The sequence below is a fragment of the Oryzias latipes genome, chromosome 12, assembly GCF_053564925.1.
Source record: "Oryzias latipes strain Hd-rR chromosome 12, Olatipes_Hd-rR_3.1".
Classification (NCBI taxonomy): Eukaryota; Metazoa; Chordata; class Actinopteri; order Beloniformes; family Adrianichthyidae; genus Oryzias; species Oryzias latipes.
Window position 1 is genome coordinate 1,485,080 of NC_136248.1, and position 18,978 is coordinate 1,504,057.

General features: G+C 42.5%; 1 protein-coding gene across 4 annotated transcripts in view; it reads left to right on the top strand.

Moving 5' to 3' along the window:
* Positions 1-18,978, top strand: part of dcc (DCC netrin 1 receptor) — a 277,076-nt gene that overhangs the window by 56,282 nt on the left and 201,816 nt on the right. The gene's annotated exons all lie outside the window — the stretch shown is intronic.

Genomic DNA, 18,978 nt, shown 5'->3' on the forward strand with positions numbered 1-18,978 from the left:
ATAAAATTACCAGTTTTTTCTCGTAAATTTAAGACTTAAAATCTCGTAATTTTACTTTTTTTTTGGTGGCCCTAAAAACCATTTGCCAGCGGCCTCTGGTCTAAGAGTAGACCCAACATCAGGAGAGAGTGAGAAGAGCATGATCAATTCATCACCGTCATCAATACCCATCAGGGGTCCTGACCCGTAGGAGTGCTGCAGGTTTTTGGCTTGTCCGCGGCAGGGGAGGGTCTCAAAGACGAGCATCAAGGTGCATCTTGAGGGGAGCGCAGGTGTTTGTTGCAGTTCCCTTGAGGCTCGTTGAAAACGGGACGTGCATGTATGACGTCTGTCAGACGGTGCCTCTATGCACCACAGTCTAGGTGTTAGTAAAGAATAAGTCACAACTGTTCTTACAGCCAGGTACAGGCTGTCTGCGGACAAAAAACCTGTACAGGGAACGTGGACTTATCACTTGAACAGCACTTATGAGTCCCCTGTTCAGACCACAGGATTTGAAGGGAGGGGGGTCAAAAGAAAATAAACTCTTGGTCTCTAAAGCGAGAAGGTTTCCTAAAACAGAGTTGAACAGGTGAGAGTCAAAGTTTTATTTCAGTTTGATTTCTTGTTAGCAAGTTTTCTCAGCGCTATGCTACCGTCTCTCATGGTGACCTTCATGTACACCAAGGGTCAACATCCTCTTGACCTTTAACCTTAACTCACACACCTTTGCCCACGCACATCCTCTCCCTGGCTGTGTTCCAGAGGTCACACTGTTGACCTGAGTCTGGCCGCCGCTCGCCATTTGTTCCCTTCTTTAATTTAACACACACACATGCAGAAGCATTGTGCATGAGGAAGAGGAGTGGGAGGGGGGCTGGAGACTATGACTGATGATTGTGAAGAGAGATTCTCTCTCTGTCTGTTAACACCCATAAACTACCAATCTGTCAGGCCTACCCCGTGTGTCTGCATGTGTGTGCGTGGGCGTGTGCGACATGGCGGTCGCTCCGGCTCCGTCTCGAGGGACGGCAGTTGGAAAGCCTGTGGCTTCTGTCTTGATTGGTCACAGATGTCACAGACACTGACACACACTCGCACAGACCTGCTGTGAGCGAAGGCCTTGCTGTGTCTGAGCTTTGATGCGTCTTCAGCATCTGTCAGGAGTAACAAAAGCCCTCATTTACAGTCAAATAGGCAATGCCATAAATAAGTAAAGACATTACATTCGCTGCTCCACCATAGTCCAGCCATTTATGCACAAAAGAGAGGATGGAAAACTGGGAAGAGAAAAGGAGGGAAACACAGTAGAGTCGTTTCATTGACAACAACTCACTGCAAGTAATGCAGTAAGTTATGTCGCTAATGATAACTTAAAATATTACATTTGGGATATTTTTACATATGCAAACCTTGTTTTTAAATCAAACTCAAGTAGATCTCATCCAGGTTGATGATTATGTTTGTTTTCTGACCCTTGATCCTGTTTTGAAAGAATCAAAACCAGTTCCTGTATTTGTGTTTAGTGATGTTCTGTTTTCAGATTTAGTCGATCCAAGTTACAGCACACTCGGTTCCAGTTTCTAACACTCACTGCTGTCTTCAGTTACTTCCCCCTCATTATATTTCAGTCTATGGTTCCAGGTGTTGGAAATGAGGTCTTTATGAAGTGTCATGATGCACTAGAAGCTTTTTATTAGATTGCTTCACGGAAGGGCAAAGCCTCTTGAAGCTTCCTGTGCAGGGTCGGAGGTTTTGCTGGAGCTTCTTCCAGCTACTTCAGGGCTAAAAGAGGGCACGCCCCGGATCACCGTCCATTACAGGGCCATGGACACACTCTCACGCTCAGATTCACTCTTTACAGGACCATGGGACTGTCACAGGAAGCTGAAGTTACCTTCTGGGTTCTGTTGACTGAGGATAGTAGAAGAAATGAAAAGGATTCATTCTGCTACGTGTAGAAAACAGCTACGACAGAAGCCAGCCTGAGATTCATTCCCATCAACCACATATCCCCAAATGTCACAGTGTGGTGACCTAAACCCAAGTTTTCCAGCAAGATCGGCAGGTGGCCGCATGGCGGCATCCAGAGTCCTACTGTGGTTGAACCGCGTGGAACTTTGTTTCATTGGGCGCTGAGGCTTTGAACTTGCTGAGTATGGAGGCTTGAAGTCTAAAATGTGTACATTTGTAAATTGACAAGATTCTAATGTGTATTCGTAATTTGTGTTATGAATGACCAGTGGGGCAGAATGGCCCGCTTTTTACGTACCCCAGGCTATCGGGCGGCCGATGGCACTTGATATGAACGACTGCCGTCCAGAGACGTTTGCACATCGTCCAATCAGAGCTGCTGCCGGCCGGCGATCCGGCTGCCACCCCCCTGTGGCCGGCCAGCTGTCGCCTGATTTCGCAGTGATGTCATCACCCTGCTTGACTGACAGCCGCCTGACTGCCACCGTCTGCATTCCTGACCACGGCAACGATTTTCTAAATTCAAGCGGTGACATGAAATCTTCAGGATTACCTTTTTCATCGCGCGGTGGCAGTTGTTCTTGTGACCGTATGTAGTTTGGTTTTTCATTTGTTTTCCTGGTTCTCATCAGGTTCTGTGTTTTGCTCCTATCACAGCCCGACCAGGTTCAAGCTGCTAGCTATCCCAGCAGTCTTCCTGTAGTTAGCTATGCTGAGGGCACAGAGGGGTCTGATCCTCAGTTATCTTTGTCAGGTCCTCTGCTTTGTCCCCTTTCATGCTTCTCCCTTTGTTCAATGAGTTCCATGTTCACGTTCATCAAATGTTTAGCTTCCGACTACAAGACTGATCTTCTGCATTTCGGGTCATTTATCAGTGGTTCCTGCCAAAACCTGGTGTTATTTATGAAAATGACATTTCAAAAATTATTTGTATAGAAATTCTTTGGTTTCTAGAGTTAAACTGTGGACCTGGTCAGCCTGTTTCTTTGTTTTGTATGATCAATTGGAGTAGCTGTAGTTTTAGCAGCACTATGTAGTTTTAAAACAAGTTGTGCGCTTGGGTTTGGAAATATTTATGATGTCATTATAATCTGAACACGTGGGGCGTGACAGAAAACAGTGTTAGGCTAACGAGTCTGAAACCACTGATTTATAAGGCCTTCACATAACATACAAGGACACAAAAATACACAAACACACACAATGTCTGACAGTATTTGTCAAGATATGACAGAAACGGAGATAAGGTGTCAGTGGATCTGTCTACACAACCCCCATCTTGTCACACACACATGCACACTATCAGAGGGGCTTCGGCGTTTAGACTTTCAGATGGGAAGCATGACAGCAGAGGTTCCCCCTGAGACGCCGGCAGAGACGGAAAGATGCGGAAAAGAAGGATTAATTCAGGGACGATGAAAAGACAGCAGAGAAAAGGGAAAGGGTGTGTTCATGGGATAAAAGGGGATGATAAAAACCATCTATGGTGCAGTTGGATCAGATTTCCGTCTATTGTTCTGCATTTTCATGGCTGTTGGGATAAACTCTCTTTTTCAGTCTCTGCTGCACTTTTCAAATATACGATAATAGAAGCGAAGCTTTTGCCAAGACACCTCAGGAATTTTCACTCAGACTTCTTTAGTCTACAAGAAATGTTGTGTAGTAAGAAGTCTTGTGTATTAGAACCAGAGGAGATGTTACAAATCAGTTCAGGCTGTCTAACCTTTCAGCCCGGTGGTGGAGATGGGGGGTGGGCAGGTGCTCCCCCAAACAAAAAGCTTTAGTATAATTACTGACAAAGATCAATACAAGCTTCTTTAAAGGATCTATATCCATCTTTTCTTATGCCTTTGGGAATAAACTATATCCACATATAGAATCATATATGACCTTTGACACAAAAGAACCATTTTTTTAATGAAATATGAGTTATTTTTTTCAGCTCATTTTCCTACCAGGATGCAAGACAACTCTCTCCTTGAGGGCTCCGCCCATTTCATGACGTCATCCTAGAGTCGCTCTCAGCAGCGTGTCGGAGTTTCTCCCACGAAAACGAACTTGTTTTTAGTGAGGAATGAACATTATAAAACACTTACAGCTCATAAGAAAAAAAGAACTGATGTTTTAATATTAATAACACAAATCAAATAGTTGATATTTTGATCCTTTCATTTGTGACGGCCTTCCCTCTTCCCACCCCCTGAATTAAATGTTGTAGCTCCGCCTCTGCTTTCAGCTAACTCTCCATCAACTGTGACACCGACAGCAGCCTGTCTTCAGTCACGACATTGATGCTCAGAATTATTTCCTTCACACGTGTCTCAGCTCTCCTTCAGTCCTGCCCTGTGGTCTCTGCTCATGCTAATCAACTGCCACAGCTTTTAAGACCCTTCTGACATCTGCTTTGATCAGATTCTTATTTATTTTCCTGACCTCAAAATCTTCACTCCAGTTGCTGGATCCTTTTTTCTGACCAGGTCATTGTTTTTTTCGCTCCGTTTTGCAACGACAGTGTTATTTTTTTAACGTTTGCCTTCAGGTTTGCCTTTCTTTCTTTGGTTCCACTACAGTAGTTTACAGTGACAATATATGTTATCCTGTTCTATGATTGGACCATTTTCAAATGAACTTAAGGGTTAAAATAGTTGAATCCGTGGTGACTGCAGCAGGCGAGTGACCAGGAGAAGCTTTGCTGCTGTTTAGTCACTTTATCTCTGACTTCAGGAACCGTCTTGTTTTAGAAACAAATGGGCCTCATCATCATCATCATCTGCCGATCCAAACCGGCAGGCTGCTGTAAAACTCAAGTTTACTGTTAATTAGGCATCTGGCGGTGCTGCACACATTCCCTTTGTTCGGTGCAGAAAAAGCCGAACCCTGAGGCTCCAGTGGGAAAAACTGATTTCATCCTTCAGGCTCAGAGGAGCTCTCACTTCCATCTTAAAGATAATCAAAGAGATGAAGGCACCTTGAGCATGGCACTGGCTCTGATCTCCAAGACAAACTGCAGCAATGCCATTTACGGACTTCTTCCAAGATAAATTCCCTCTGACAGACTGTCATGTTCAAACCCAACACAGATGTTAGAGGACACTACCTGTAGATTCTATCCTCAGGAACGAGTTTTCAGAATATCGCGCCTGAAATCGCAGAATGATTGACACTCGTATTAATATAATCAGCGTGAAAAGCTTATTTTTTTATTTTAAATGCATAAACACTTAACAGTGTCGAGGTGTGACTGTGTCCTCAGCAGTCAAGGGTGCGTGAGGCATGACGAGTGCTGTCAGGGGAAATGTCTTTTTACCACGACAGGAAGAAGAATTTGCATAAAAGATTTATGCAAGAGCGTCAGACAACAAGTCCACATTTCCATTTCTGTCTCGTATGTGTGTGCAAATAAGGTCAAACCTTAACATTTTAGATTTATCCTCATTAAATCCTAATGGTTCTATCTCTGCAATAAAATGAACAGCATTAAATCAATATTCAAACAGCCTCAGCAAAGACATGCATGTCATTTCAGACACAAACTGCTGCACAGACTGTGCTGCTTAGAAAGAGAAGGAGATTTGCCATCAATATTATTGACCTGAGCTGGCCTTGAGATGCTGGAGTGTGGGGTAATCAGGGTTATAGCTGCAAAGTGGACAAGAGGGAAAGGAGTGCAAGGCAAAACGGAGAACGAAGGGAAGGTAAACCTGTGAGGATCAGAAAGGATTAGAGAAAATACGAGACTCTTAACATGTAACCACATTTAAGGTTACAATTTCCTGCATCTGAATGTCTCTTAATAGGCGCTCATAAAGACCATCCTCGGGCCAAACGCACTGAAGGACCAGTGACAGGCGGACTCCTCCAGACCGGTTTGGTTTTAGATTATTATTTTCTAGATCCCCCTTTAACCTTTTGAATCTCTGGGAGCTGTAGTCCTACTAACCCAGGTCTAAGCTCTACCCTGGTGATTGTTTTACTGAGAGATCTGGAAATTGTGAATAAACGGTTTAACAGTGAAGCGTGAACAGTCAGACGTCTTTGGCGGTTGGGCTCTGGGCCGGAGACGTCATGTGTGATTGCGATGACGCGCCGAATCGATGAGCCAGAAGGAGAACGTGGCGGAGGTGGGCCGGCGAAATATCTGGAATGTGGATAAACATACTTCAAGGATTTGATTGTGATTGGCTGTGAGGAAAGTGAACACTACAGCTATTGGCTGAGCGAAGAGCAATGGAGTGGCGTGTGGAATGATGAATAAGCAAACCCAGTATACCTGAAGAGGAGGTAGACCTGGCAAAGCTTAACAACAGACACTGTCCATGGAAAGCCATGTTGCTGTTTTCTAGCTGTCTTTGTTTTAGGAATTGTCCTTTGAGCTCCAGCATCCAACCAGTTTTGTTGTGGGTTCTACTGGTTCTTATGCTTCTAGCTCCAGTCTGACATTAGGCTCATGTGTTTCACTTAACTGCTTCAGGACAAGACTGTGTCTATGTCAATGAGCTGTAACCCCTGTTTTATGTTGTTTTGATGCTTTGTATTCCAAATGTGACTGAGACTGTTAAGCTACGTTCACATCCGCATCGGGAACTTACACTGAAAGTCTATCAAACATCTGTAAATGCGCGTTTCGGGCTACTGTGTTCAAAACACGCGTTCACGCATCGCTAAAGACGTTTTTAAGTCTGTTTCAGGCTGAACGTACAAACTGCGGGTTCATTAATCGTGTGCTGAAAGTTCAACCAGTTGAACTTTGACCCATCAGGTCACTCGGCTTTGGCGGTGACGTACACATGGCGTCCTTTTCGAAACACAGAAGTGTCACCTGTTGCTGATGAAGGAGAAAGAAGTTTGTGCACAGACGGACTTAGACAACACCAAGTCCTTCACATATCAGAATAGACCTGAGGCAGAAAAAGAAGATTCACCAGATATGCACAGCTTTTTGTACGTAGCCTCTTTCAGCCTCAGGTGGCGGACTAGCGCTAGTAAACAGTAGAAAACCAAAGAAGAGATGTCCCTTCCTGCCGCTGCCTGCCTGGAAAGCGTGTATAGTGTTTCTGAACACCCAACCCGCTCGGTGTGAATGTAACATTGGGTGCACTCATACCTCTACATCTACATTTATTTTATTTGGTGTATTAACTCCAGACAAAATTGAATTGCATTGTACAGATTTGAGAAAAAAACAGTTTTCATGTTGTAAGGATAAATCAGAAAAAGCAGGTTTTTGTTCATCTGTTCATAAGAGAAGCTGTTGTGCTGCATATGTGGACTCCTGACAGTCATTCACACCAGTCTGCTAAAGCAGCCTGCAATTCTACAGCCAGTACACAGTTTTAGTTATATTTCATTATTTTCACTATTGCAATTTAAAAACTGCATCAAAATAATGGTCAACTTTTGGCTGGGCTCCTGTGGAAACGTGGCTTGATAGTTTTAGCAGTTGAAGCTGCAGAGGAAAAGAAACGTTTGCATGATGCAGAACCTGGGTTAAGGGTAACAAATAGAAGCTGCAGACACAGGAACTGTGGGCAGAAAAAGATGAAAGGAATACTTATCGAGACCTGAAACATTTTTAAAAGAAAACCAAGAACACAATGAAGTGTGTTTCCTGCATATAAATTCCTTCATCCCAGCCGTGCTTTATTTTGTGACTATCGCTTTTCAGGAAGTGAATCTCTGATCGTAGACCAATAAAAAGCCACTGACAGCCTTTGTCCCTTCACACAGAGATTTTTATCTCTGATTTTTGGAGCACCACATCGCTCTTTTTCTCTTTGTAATTGCAGATAAACTTCCCAAACATGCTGCCCAGTTTGTGCTGATTATGCATGATCAACAGTTCTGCCTCAGTCAGTCAGTGGTTGAAGTTCACAGTAGACTGTTGCTACCCGCTGCAAGAGCACGCACTCACAAGTGGAAGAGGCTTGGTATGAAATGCCAAAGCGGTGATAATCTGGTGAACGTCACTCCAGGCTTTTTCTTTCTGTGCTCTATTCCGACATATGAAAGACTTGGTGTCATGGAATTCCAGCCGGGAACGAACCACAATTATTAATTTGTCCTCCATGATCCATTTTCAAATGGTCATTACCTCAATTGATTGAGTCACTACCAAATCCAAGTCCCTGATTGGTCAAAGTTCATCTGGTTTAACCTTCAATGTGCGTTTAATGGCGGGACGTTTTGTAGATAGAGGCCAACAATGGACTTAAAGACTCCAATGAAAATTGTTGTTTTTGCTTTCATTTTTGTTCCGTTCAGTGTTTTGAACAAGTGCAGCATTTTTCTCCTGATTGAGGACAAAGAAAGTTCAGATTAAAATTGCATCCCTGAGTTTTTCAATTTTTTAAATTGTTGTGAGTCAGGATCAGATGTAAACATGCAGTTTAACAGCTGGTAGTTGTAATGTAAAACCAACAACAGCAAATCAAAAGCTTTGTGATGCATTCTGATGCATCCTCCTCAAACAGATCCATAAACGCCTTTGCTGTCCTCGTCTGAGCAGGAATCTGGATCTAAACTGTTCGGCTGGACGGCTACGATATCGCGGCCATTTTTATTGCACTGCTAATGTTTGGTTGGGTTGTGAGGGGCTGTAAGCTAGCTGTAGAGAGTGTAAATGAAGGGATGATGGGAAAGTAGCACAGACTCACAGCCAACTATCCCACCCACAAATCAGAGATTAATTTCTGCTGAACTCCTGTGGCTCTGCAGAAACTATGTCCTAGAAAACGACCCAGGTTTTTGGATTTTCCCTAAAAAACAGCATCATCAAAATTCAAAGACCACTGGGAACGGTTTGACAATAGAGCAGAAGTTGATTTCAGTAACGAGGGGGTTTTGAACCCAGAAGCCCTAAACACACATTTCTGTGTTTTTACAGAGGCTTTTTGTTGGAAATGGTCATTTGAACAGCATCATGGACACTTAGCTGGCTATGTTTCAGTTTGTAATGTTTTTATTTCTTTAGGAATAAATTATAAAAGTGGAATCTATTTTTTATCTTCAATGATTTGAAAAAGCTCAGGAAGAAGTGAATTTTCTGCAGACAGTGTTTGAGAGCATAATTGGCCCTCTGAGGAACCATTCTTAATTGTATTTGACAGCGGTAAAGGTCTCGTTAACAACATAAGCTTGTTGGGGTTTTAGCCTGCAGTCCCACCGCCAACATGATCAGGATTGTCTGGAGGCTTACAGAACACAAAAAGTTTTCAGGTTTTCCTGCTATTACTGCCAGTTTTTGTGAGACCTATAGAATAAGATATGTGGCTGAATCAGCTTTATGTGAGTTTAAAGACCCACTCCAGTGAAAAGTGTGTTTGACATATTCTTGTAGCATCCCAGGAGGAAATACATATTAAGAAAATTAAGCTGCAAACTGTGCTTCTGAGTACTTTTGTATTCAAATCGGTGTGAATCAGGACGCCTGCAGGGGCTACATTTGGTGCGCCAAAGTCTCTAAGCTCCGCCCCTTTCTGATCATCCACCTGCAGACCAACAGATCCATGAACGTCTTTGTTTTCCTGGTCTGAGCTGGAATCTGGATCAGAACTGGACGGTTGGATGGATCGGATGTTGCTGTCATTTGTGTTGAGGTTGTGAGGGGCTGTAAGCTAGTGGGAGAGAGTGTCAGCAAAGGATTGATGGGAAATGAAGGCAGACATACTCCATGGCAACAGTACCGCCCACAAGATGAATTTATCGCTGACTTCTGATGAATTTCTGATGAAGTCCTGCCGCTCTGCAGAAACTACGTCCTAGAAAACCACACAGGTTTTAAGATTTTGGCTAAAAACTGCATCATCAGAATTTAAGACGACCTGGAACGCTTTGACAACAGATCAGAAGATGATCGTAATTCACCTTCAGCATGTTGAGTGTGAAAAAACAAACACACATTTAGGTTTAAATGACAAATAGCTTGTTTTCCATTCATTAACAGCATCATCTCAATGCATTCTGCAAAACAAACAACAAAAATAATCAGAAGAACATTGACACAAAAATGGAAGTTGTTATGGAAAAGACCTTTTAATGAGTTCAGTGTTCAGACACTACCTTTAATTTAATTTACATACAGATACAAAAAAAGGAGGCGCAATTGACAATTTTGTAACACACATGCATTCACACTCTCCCACACAGACACACACACACAGACACACACACACACAGAAAGTAATTAGCACTTAAAACAGGAGGCTGAGTGGGTCTCAGCTCATTAATATCAATTGGTGTTAATATCAGGGAAGGTGATGAGCATGTGTGTTTGATCGTGTCTGTTCTCAGGAGCAGATTCAGATTAATGGAAATAATTTGTCCTCAGTGATGTGATGAGTAGATCTGCCAGACAGGTGTGGTGTAAATATTTTCTGTGGTGGTGATTCTAGTGAGCACACTAGAACAGAATCTGCTCTGTAGAAGCGTAGTGTTGAGGACAAGGGGACGTCAATGTCTACCCAGATGGCAACAAGAACAATGTACGGATGAATTACAGAGATCATTCCCAACCCAAAATGAAGTGTATCATTGTTTTGTCAACAGACCAACAAGAGGGTGGGATGATCATTTCAAAAAGAGGAGAAAATGCAAACATTTAGTTCAAGTGTGTTCTGACACAGTTCATCAAAGTCGTTAGCAGAGCGTTTCCTGTATTCGTTTTCTCTCCAGAGAACTGTTGGTGTTTCAGTGGTTTGGAGTGTGTGCATGTGTGTGTGCATGTGTGTGTGCATGTGTGTGTGCATGTGTGTGTGCATGTGTGTGTGTGCATGTGTGTGTGCATGTGTGTGCATGTGTGTGTGTTCTGACCTCAGCTGTGAGGCTGTCAAAGAGATTATGGGAGTTTTAGTCCGGTGAGACACATGGGGTCTATGACAGGTGAGCCCTGGTAATGATGGTTCTACTCTAAACTCCCGGACATGCATGTGTGTGTGTGTGTGTGTGTGTGTGTGTGTGTGTGTTGGTTTCTGTCCAGCTGGGGCAAAAGCGCTCTGCCGATCGGCTCTCTGGGGAATAAACCGAATGAATATACTACTGAGAAACGCATTCATTTTCCCTGGAAAATAATAAATCTCGCTCTGACGGCTGTGTCTTACAAAAACGTAACACAATGTGAAACGTAAAAACACAACTACGAAAACCCTCCACCAATCTGGTTTAGCATGAAAGTGACAAAATGTTAGCCCAGGTTGAGAACAAGACCCGATGGATTCAGCACACAAGGCAACGTTGTCTTTATTTTTACTGTAAAGTTAAAGAAGTCTTTCAAATGTCTGTGACATGAGACCTTAAGGATGATTGAGCCTCCCCACCACTGGCAGGTAATTACAAACCTGCACACATCACATTTTTAAAACTGTTCTGCATTTGCAGCCAAAAGCTGCGACTCAGTGAGACACAACTCTAAAAGAAGCAAAACTTTTTAAAACAAAACAAATTTAGAATGGCATAAAATAAATACTGTTAGGATATTGAGCTTCCACAAGATAACCTTAAGTCTGATTCATGCCATTTGGAGAAATCTGTCTTGCAGCTGTGTGCAGAAAATAGAGAATGAGGCTTTAAGGCTCTTCTTGGAGATCTCTCTGCCTTGTCTTTTGGGGCATCTTGCATGTTTTCCACTGTGCGTTTCCAGCTGCTCTGTTTTTAATACCTGCTTAATGCAAAAACAAAATCTGCACGAAGTAAGCAGGCGTACATCTGTGCAGAAATAAACGAGAGCGGTTTTCAAGAGGAACTGTCGTTCTTTGCATAAACCAAGAGCAAAAATACAGTCATCCAGACTTGTGACACAAATAGTGCTTTTATCCCACTGCAGGAAGCAAGACTTTCCATCTAGCTGATAGGAAAAGTTGACTTACTTTAGGTTTTGAATGTCGAGTCCCAGAAAAATTCCAGGTCCAGGTTTTGTTGGTCTGCAGAAAATACATTAGTTTGACTTTGCTTAAAGAATAAAACTGCTATCTCCATTCATGGACACATGGTTTAATGATGGTTATGTCTTCTGAACTCAATTATTCCCTGTTTCTTGGAACAAATCAAAGTTTAAATGCAAAGTATTCCCAGCAGAAGCGGCTGGAGAATGCACAGCAACACAAACAAACACTTTAAACGGACACAATAAACTGGAGTTCTCTCTCCACATGCATCATCCTCCACATCTACAATTAATAGTGACTGTTCTTTTTGGCTCAGTCTGTTATAAATGAGGGTCTGGAACAAGATGCAAACAGGACTCAAGGCTGGGAAGCAGATGGATGAGGCACAGAAAAAACCTCAGTTCAACAAAAGACAAAAGCTCTGCCAAACAGGTAGTCCAAAAGACGCAGCACAGGGACGGCGAGCAACCAGAGAGGAGACGGCAGGAGGAATCTGGCAAAGCACAACAGAGCTGCCAGAGGCACTTTTACTGAGGACAATTACAAAGACGATGCAGCTCAGGCAATTGGCCACTTGGAAAAGGCAGGAAGAAAAATTAAATGAAAGGAAAAGGAACAATATTTCTAAAGTAATAGAAGACAAAACATTCAGGACTCACTCACACCAGGCCATCCATGCCAACGCCTGCTAGACCTCTATCGCTGGACTCATCCCTCTTCAGATGCCTTTGTTTCTCAACCCTCATCCATTAGCGGACGGTGCGGACACTTTAGCTTTGTTTACCTTCCAGAAAGTCTTTCTGCTTGTGTGTCAGTAAAAACAATAGTCGTAGAGGTCATTCTGGGGTTTCTCAGTCCTTCTATGGTTTATCTTCAGAGCAGTTTTTAGTCTGGATTTTGTCCTGGGATTGAGCCGTTGGCAGACGCCTTTGGGCGTGTGGTCACTTTCCTGAATTGTGTTGCAGCCCGTTAAGTGATCGCCTCATATCCGTATCATGCCGGTGAATAGGGGTGTGGCCTTATTTTATTATATTATTTTAATGATGGAGTCAAACTGTACTTGAAGGTCAAATGAAACGACGGTCCAACCATCTGGTAGAAGAGTCCAAACCAGATCCCAGTTTTTCTGCTATGCCTCGTTCACATCATGGACATATCACCTTCTTTACAGGTACAGTTAAAGCTAAATGTAGGAGACTTTTACAGAACACTTTATGGTAACCATTTGCAATATGTCGTTCCTTTGTTTTTTTTTCTCTGAAACAAAAAGTTCTTCTCAGTGTCAGAAGGTCTTTTGTGGATAAGAAGCTCTCCTTTTTCAAGAAACATTTGTGTTCCTCCTCTGGAATAAAGTATTTTCAGATTGACTGAGTTATGAGTTTATCTTTGGTGGTTGTTCTGCATAAGCTGTGTGGAACAAATGGACTGTTGTGTGCTCATTACACACCAAACTTTCAACTTCCAAAACGAAACACTGGTTCACGAGACGTAGCGGACTTCACCACTATGAGCTGGTGGAGCTGCAAATGTACTGTAATGTAATGTACTTTGATCTACCAACAAGAGCCATAATCAGCTCACTGGGTTTTGGACCGTGCGTGTCATGAATCATTCTAGTTAAAAAAAAAAAAAGAATGCTCATAATTGTGAATATGTACAACAGAGTTTCAGGGCCAGTTTACAAAAAAACTTTTTTCTTTTTAAATTATGTCTTTTAAGTCATAGATTTACGAGAAATAAAATCATAACTAGTAATTTACGAGATTTTTTCTCCTAAATTTATGACTTAAAATCTTGTAATTTTTGTTTTTTCTTGTTTTTTTTTGGGTGGCCCTAAAACTCCGTCATAAATATGGATTTCCGTTTTTACATCTGCAAATGAAACTTTCACTGAAGTTGTGTCTTTTCAACATCTACTCTAAACTCTGGCAGAAAAATACTTGTGAAGTGAAACAGCAACAAATGCAAACCAAAGGAGGGGTGTCGGTCGCCTGCTGGGCTCGGCAGATGTTTGGAAACTGGTTGGTCTGAGGTCCAGTTCTCTTTTTTTTAAATGCATTTGGATAACAGGAAGATCTCTCACTTTTATGTAATGCAGAACTCTGCTTATCCTACGCTGTTGAAAGTTTCCCACTTCTTTTCTAAAATGTGACAGTATGCATAAATATCAGCCGTTAAAAAGATGGATTATAAAGTCACCATAACACAGAGTTATCACTTCCTTTGTTTTTCATTTATGCAGCAGTCAGGAGAAAAGCTTCTTGTGGAAAATAATCTTTTATGTCAGCAGAATACTTCCTCAAAAATGTAATAAAGTTGGATGTTGGAGGTTTTTCTTTTGGGAACAATCTGGAAAAACGAAGGACTTCTCCAGGTTCTGATGGAGCTGCCCAAACCGATGAATTCGACATTCGACACGCCATGAAATGTCCATCCTATACTGAGACAAACATCTGCAGTCAGTATTCCTGCAGAGGACAGAAGGTTTACTGCAGCACATCCGGTCACACTACCTGCAGTCTGTCAGTTACACAAAGTTACATGTTTTCTGAGGCCTTTAACAAAGCAGCTCCGGCTTGATCACACATGTTTTCACCATTTTTCATCGTATGTATCTCTTCATAATCTATCTTATAACATAAAAAATTTTATTTATCAGGACATGATTTCAAATCTTTTCTTTTCCAGTTGTTCCTGTTTCAGTCGCTGTGATTCCCCTCCGGCAGGCAGCAGCTGCCGGGGCCGAAGTCCAGTGTTTGGATCCCGTCCAGAACCTTAATGCAGTCTTTTTTTCTACTGACAGTAACTCATGATGTCAGCCATTGTTAAAGTGTCTGTGTTCAGATGGTCTTGGCTATTGTCCACTGCGCTGTCACCACCTCTTACTTATCATTTAGACTCCCAGATGGCTCCGTAACGTCCTACATTTCTAGCTCGGTAATGAAGCTGTCTGACAGAGCTCCTGCAGTACCTGTCTCTACTGGACGGCTCTGCTTCTAGTACGTAGAAGCCAGAACAAACCTGTTCTGACTGCTCTTGTCAAACAGCTGCTCCTATTATTTTTGAAAATACCCCCCCCCCCCCCCCACACACCAGCTCTCTTTGCCATGCTGTCTCGCTGCATTTTCTGTATTATCTTTAGCTTTTTTTTTGCTGTTGCATCACCAGTGTTACAGCGTCTTTAGCATCCCAATGTAGATGTTCTTGATCCTTATTTTTACAGATGTGACGTTCTGACAACAAACCATCAGCAGAAAGAAATCATTTACCGTAGTCTAGGGCTGCACGATATGAGGAAAACTCGCGATGTTCGATATTAGTGATCAATATTGTGATGACGATATATCTTGCGAAACATGAACAAATAGCAAAACAACCAAAAGTACAATTTTCATTTCACTACAACAGTTTAATTCAAATTAGAGTTAACCCTCGTCTACGTAGGAGGCTAACATCAAACATGAAAGAGCTCCATCCGATTGGTCAACAATGTGAAGGCGTCCATCCGATTGGTCAACATCGTGAAGGCGTCCATCCGATTGGTCAACATCGTGAAGGCGTCCATCCGATTGGTCAACAATGTGAAGGCGTCCATCCGATTGGTCAACATCGTGAAGGCGTCCATCCGATTGGTCAACAATGTGAAGGCGTCCATCCGATTGGTCAACATCGTGAAGGCGTCCATCCGATTGGTCAACATCGTGAAGGCGTCCATCCGATTGGTCAACATCGTGAAGGCGTCCATCCGATTGGTCAACATCGTGAAGGCGTCCATCCGATTGGTCAACATCGTGAAGGCGTCCATCCGATTGGTCAAATGTATAAATGGATTTATTTATTACTTCGAGCTGCCATAAGATTGTTTTAGCTCATTTAGGGGAACCGTTTATTGCGATTTTTGCCGTCTTTTGCGACATGTGTATTGCACAGCTTGATATTGTGATAACGATGAATGTTCGATTTACTGTGCAGGCCTACTATAGTCTCTGAATCAATTCTCTGAATTGATAGAAGTATTAAATGATGATTTTTTTCCCCAAATGAATCTTTCTTTTAACTTTATTGTACTATGTTTAATTAAAACTTGCATTTTTATCCTGTGATGAGGAGGATAAGACCAGCATCATGGAACTGGTGACAAATGAAAAAAGGTGGCTGAGGAGAGTGGAGGGGGGGGGGGGGGGCACCAGAGAGCGATAGCATCGAACTGCAGGACAAAGCGGACAAGGGCACGCTGTGGAAGTGTGTACTCGTGCTGGTGTGTGTTTGTGTGCGCGCGAGACCAGTGGAAGTGAATACAGATAGAGCTGTCAGGATAGTGATTTACTGATAGATAGAGAGGGGGAGGACTTGTGAAGGGGAATCAATAAGAAGGAAACCATGAAGGAAAAGAGAGAGAGCAGAAGAAATGAGGAAAGGGAGAGAAGAACTGAAGGCAAAGCAGAAAGAGGGAAACCAGTGAGACTGAGAGAAGTGTTGGACAGAAGGCTGTACCCATGATTTACTACATGATGTATCATGTTTTCATAAACTGCTCACATATATATGAGGACATGTAGATCGTCATGGATAGATAGGCTGTTTGCCCCGTTAAGATTTTCTAGTTTGAATCATGTTAAATATGAAGAAATCTTGTTTTGTCATCATCCAAACACAACCACTATGATTTGGTTGTTGTTGCCACAGCAATCAGCTTTCACTGATTCGCTCAGGGGGTTTGGCAGAGGTTTTAACGCCGGATTCCCTTCCTGACACAACGCTATATTTTATCCCGGCTGGGGACCGGCACAGGGGGACCCAGACTTAAGCCCTAATGTGATTGCATGGTTAGGCAGAAGTGTGGAGGGTCTTGCCTAAAGGCCTACACCTGATAAGCTCATCACGCCCCCTGGGAATCAAACCGCAGTGATTTTGATGAATTCATTCAAATGATTGATCCTCTTAGCATTGTGCACATTGTTTCAGCTGTATCCTGAGATGAGCATCACGTTTACACCGGCTGTGCTCGATCTCTAGATTTCCCGACGTTTATTTAGACGACCAGGTGAGCCCAGACGGTGAAAATGTTCACGAACTTTTTTTCCTATGGGCAAGGCAACAGGTTATAGTAAACTCTCAACAAGTGTGGGTAAATACAGATAAAGTATGGGAGACGCTGGTGTATCATGGGGATTTTATTGAACCCCCCCCAAACCCTACCCACGGTGCAGGAAGCCTGTCAGTGCTGTTCCCATCAGTGCATGCTGCTTGTTTGCAGCCTGACTGTTAGAAATGAGGATCTTAGACAATCAGAATGTAGTTTGTGTGGACATCCTACGGGCGCCCTGTGGGTACTGCACCCCCTCAACCCCCCCATACGTGCAGCATTTTAGAAAGAGGCCAGTACTAGCACCTCTTTAACGACTGAAGTTCTGCGGTGAGGTGGTGGTATGACAGCATCCTCTGTATGTCATAAGTGCATGTAACTTCCATTGTCCTTCCTGGTACACCATGACACTCACACTTACCACACGCACAGTAATGGTACATTCCACTTTCATGGAGGTCGTATGAGCCTCAAGGGAACTGCACGACACACCTGTGCTCCTCTGGAGATGCAGCCCCCCCTCTCTACAACCCTCTAACAACCCAGAAACCTGTAGTACCTGCTAAAAAACCAATGTAAAGCTGAACCATTCAAAAATAGCCCCAGTAGCCCCCCTGTTTTATAATGATGGACTTTATCACTAATAGTCATTTCTTTCTCTAGTACTTTAGTCATTAAAATCCACTTGACTTGTGTTTGAATCAACTCTGTGGTCATATTGTGAAGTTCAAAAGGCCTTGTTGATTTTTTCAGTTGCTGGTTTTATGTGTTTCTGCTTCAGTGTTTTTAAGTGTGTTCATTTGTGTTAACCTTTGTGAAACACCCACATTTTCTAAGCTGTAATAAACGTTTTTGTCTAATGTTGATCTGCTAAAGGAAGTAAAAGAATGGAAGAATCCATCTGATGAAAAACCAAACCAAAAAACTGCTGCCTGTGAAGCTAAACTTGTTTCCTTTTCACCTGCTTTTAGGCTTTTTAGGAAAAGATGTTTGCTGAACATCTTTGACAAAAAACAGCTGATAAAAGACAGAAACACTTCAAAGATGAGAAAAACTGACACCACCTTGTCAGGGTTTTCTACAGCTTAGCAAAGAATAGTGTTGGAGCCTCTGGCTTCAAAAGCAGCGATGAGCTATCCTGCAGAGGAAAGCACTGCGTGTTGGAGGTTAATCGCTGTGAATCATGTTTTTGTTTCCTCGAGAGTCAATTCCAACAAAAACTAAGGAGGATTTTAAATGTGTCAACGCATGAATTAAAAGAATGAACACAATGATACTGACTCAAGAAAACCATCTAGGAATATGGTCACAATTGAATCGGTTAGTTCAAAAGGGGCCCAAGTCCGTTGTAATGTATTGACTATGCTAGACATTTAAAATGCATTAAGTGCAAAATTCCTGGACTTGGGCCTCTCTTGCATGTGTTTAGCTTTGTCCCATAGATGGCAGCACTAGTTATCCAATATGGCAGCGCCCCCGTTTAATTCAAGAAGGGCCCAAGTCCAGAGACTTTAGTTTGCTACTCCTCTGAAATGATAAAAGTGAGGTGCTTCATCTTATAGCATTTGTAAGCTATGAACTGGAGCTAAATCTGAGTAAAGTATCAATCATTTGGTGTAGCCTCCAATTCAAATTATTTCCTGGAAAAACAAACCTCTTGAACTTGGGCCCTTTTTGAATTAACCGATTCAAATGGATGGACATTAAAAAAGACTGAACATGACTGTGTTGATGCAGAGATTTCAGAAAGTGCTAAGACGCATTTTTTTGTTTAGAACTTGAAAATATTGTGTCCTGTGTTTACATGATCAGTCTTTGCTGTGTGCAATCTTGTAAAGTCCATTGAAGTTGTGGTTTAAATCTTTTAACTTAAATAATTAAGCGTTTAATGTGATTATGTTTGGGATTTTGGATTGACAAAGTAAAATAATGCAGATACTCCTGCTTGGATGGATGAATGGATGGATGAATAGACGGATAATGGATGGATGGATGGACGGATGGATGGATGACAGATAATGGATGGATGGATTATGAATGAATGGATGGATGGATGGATGA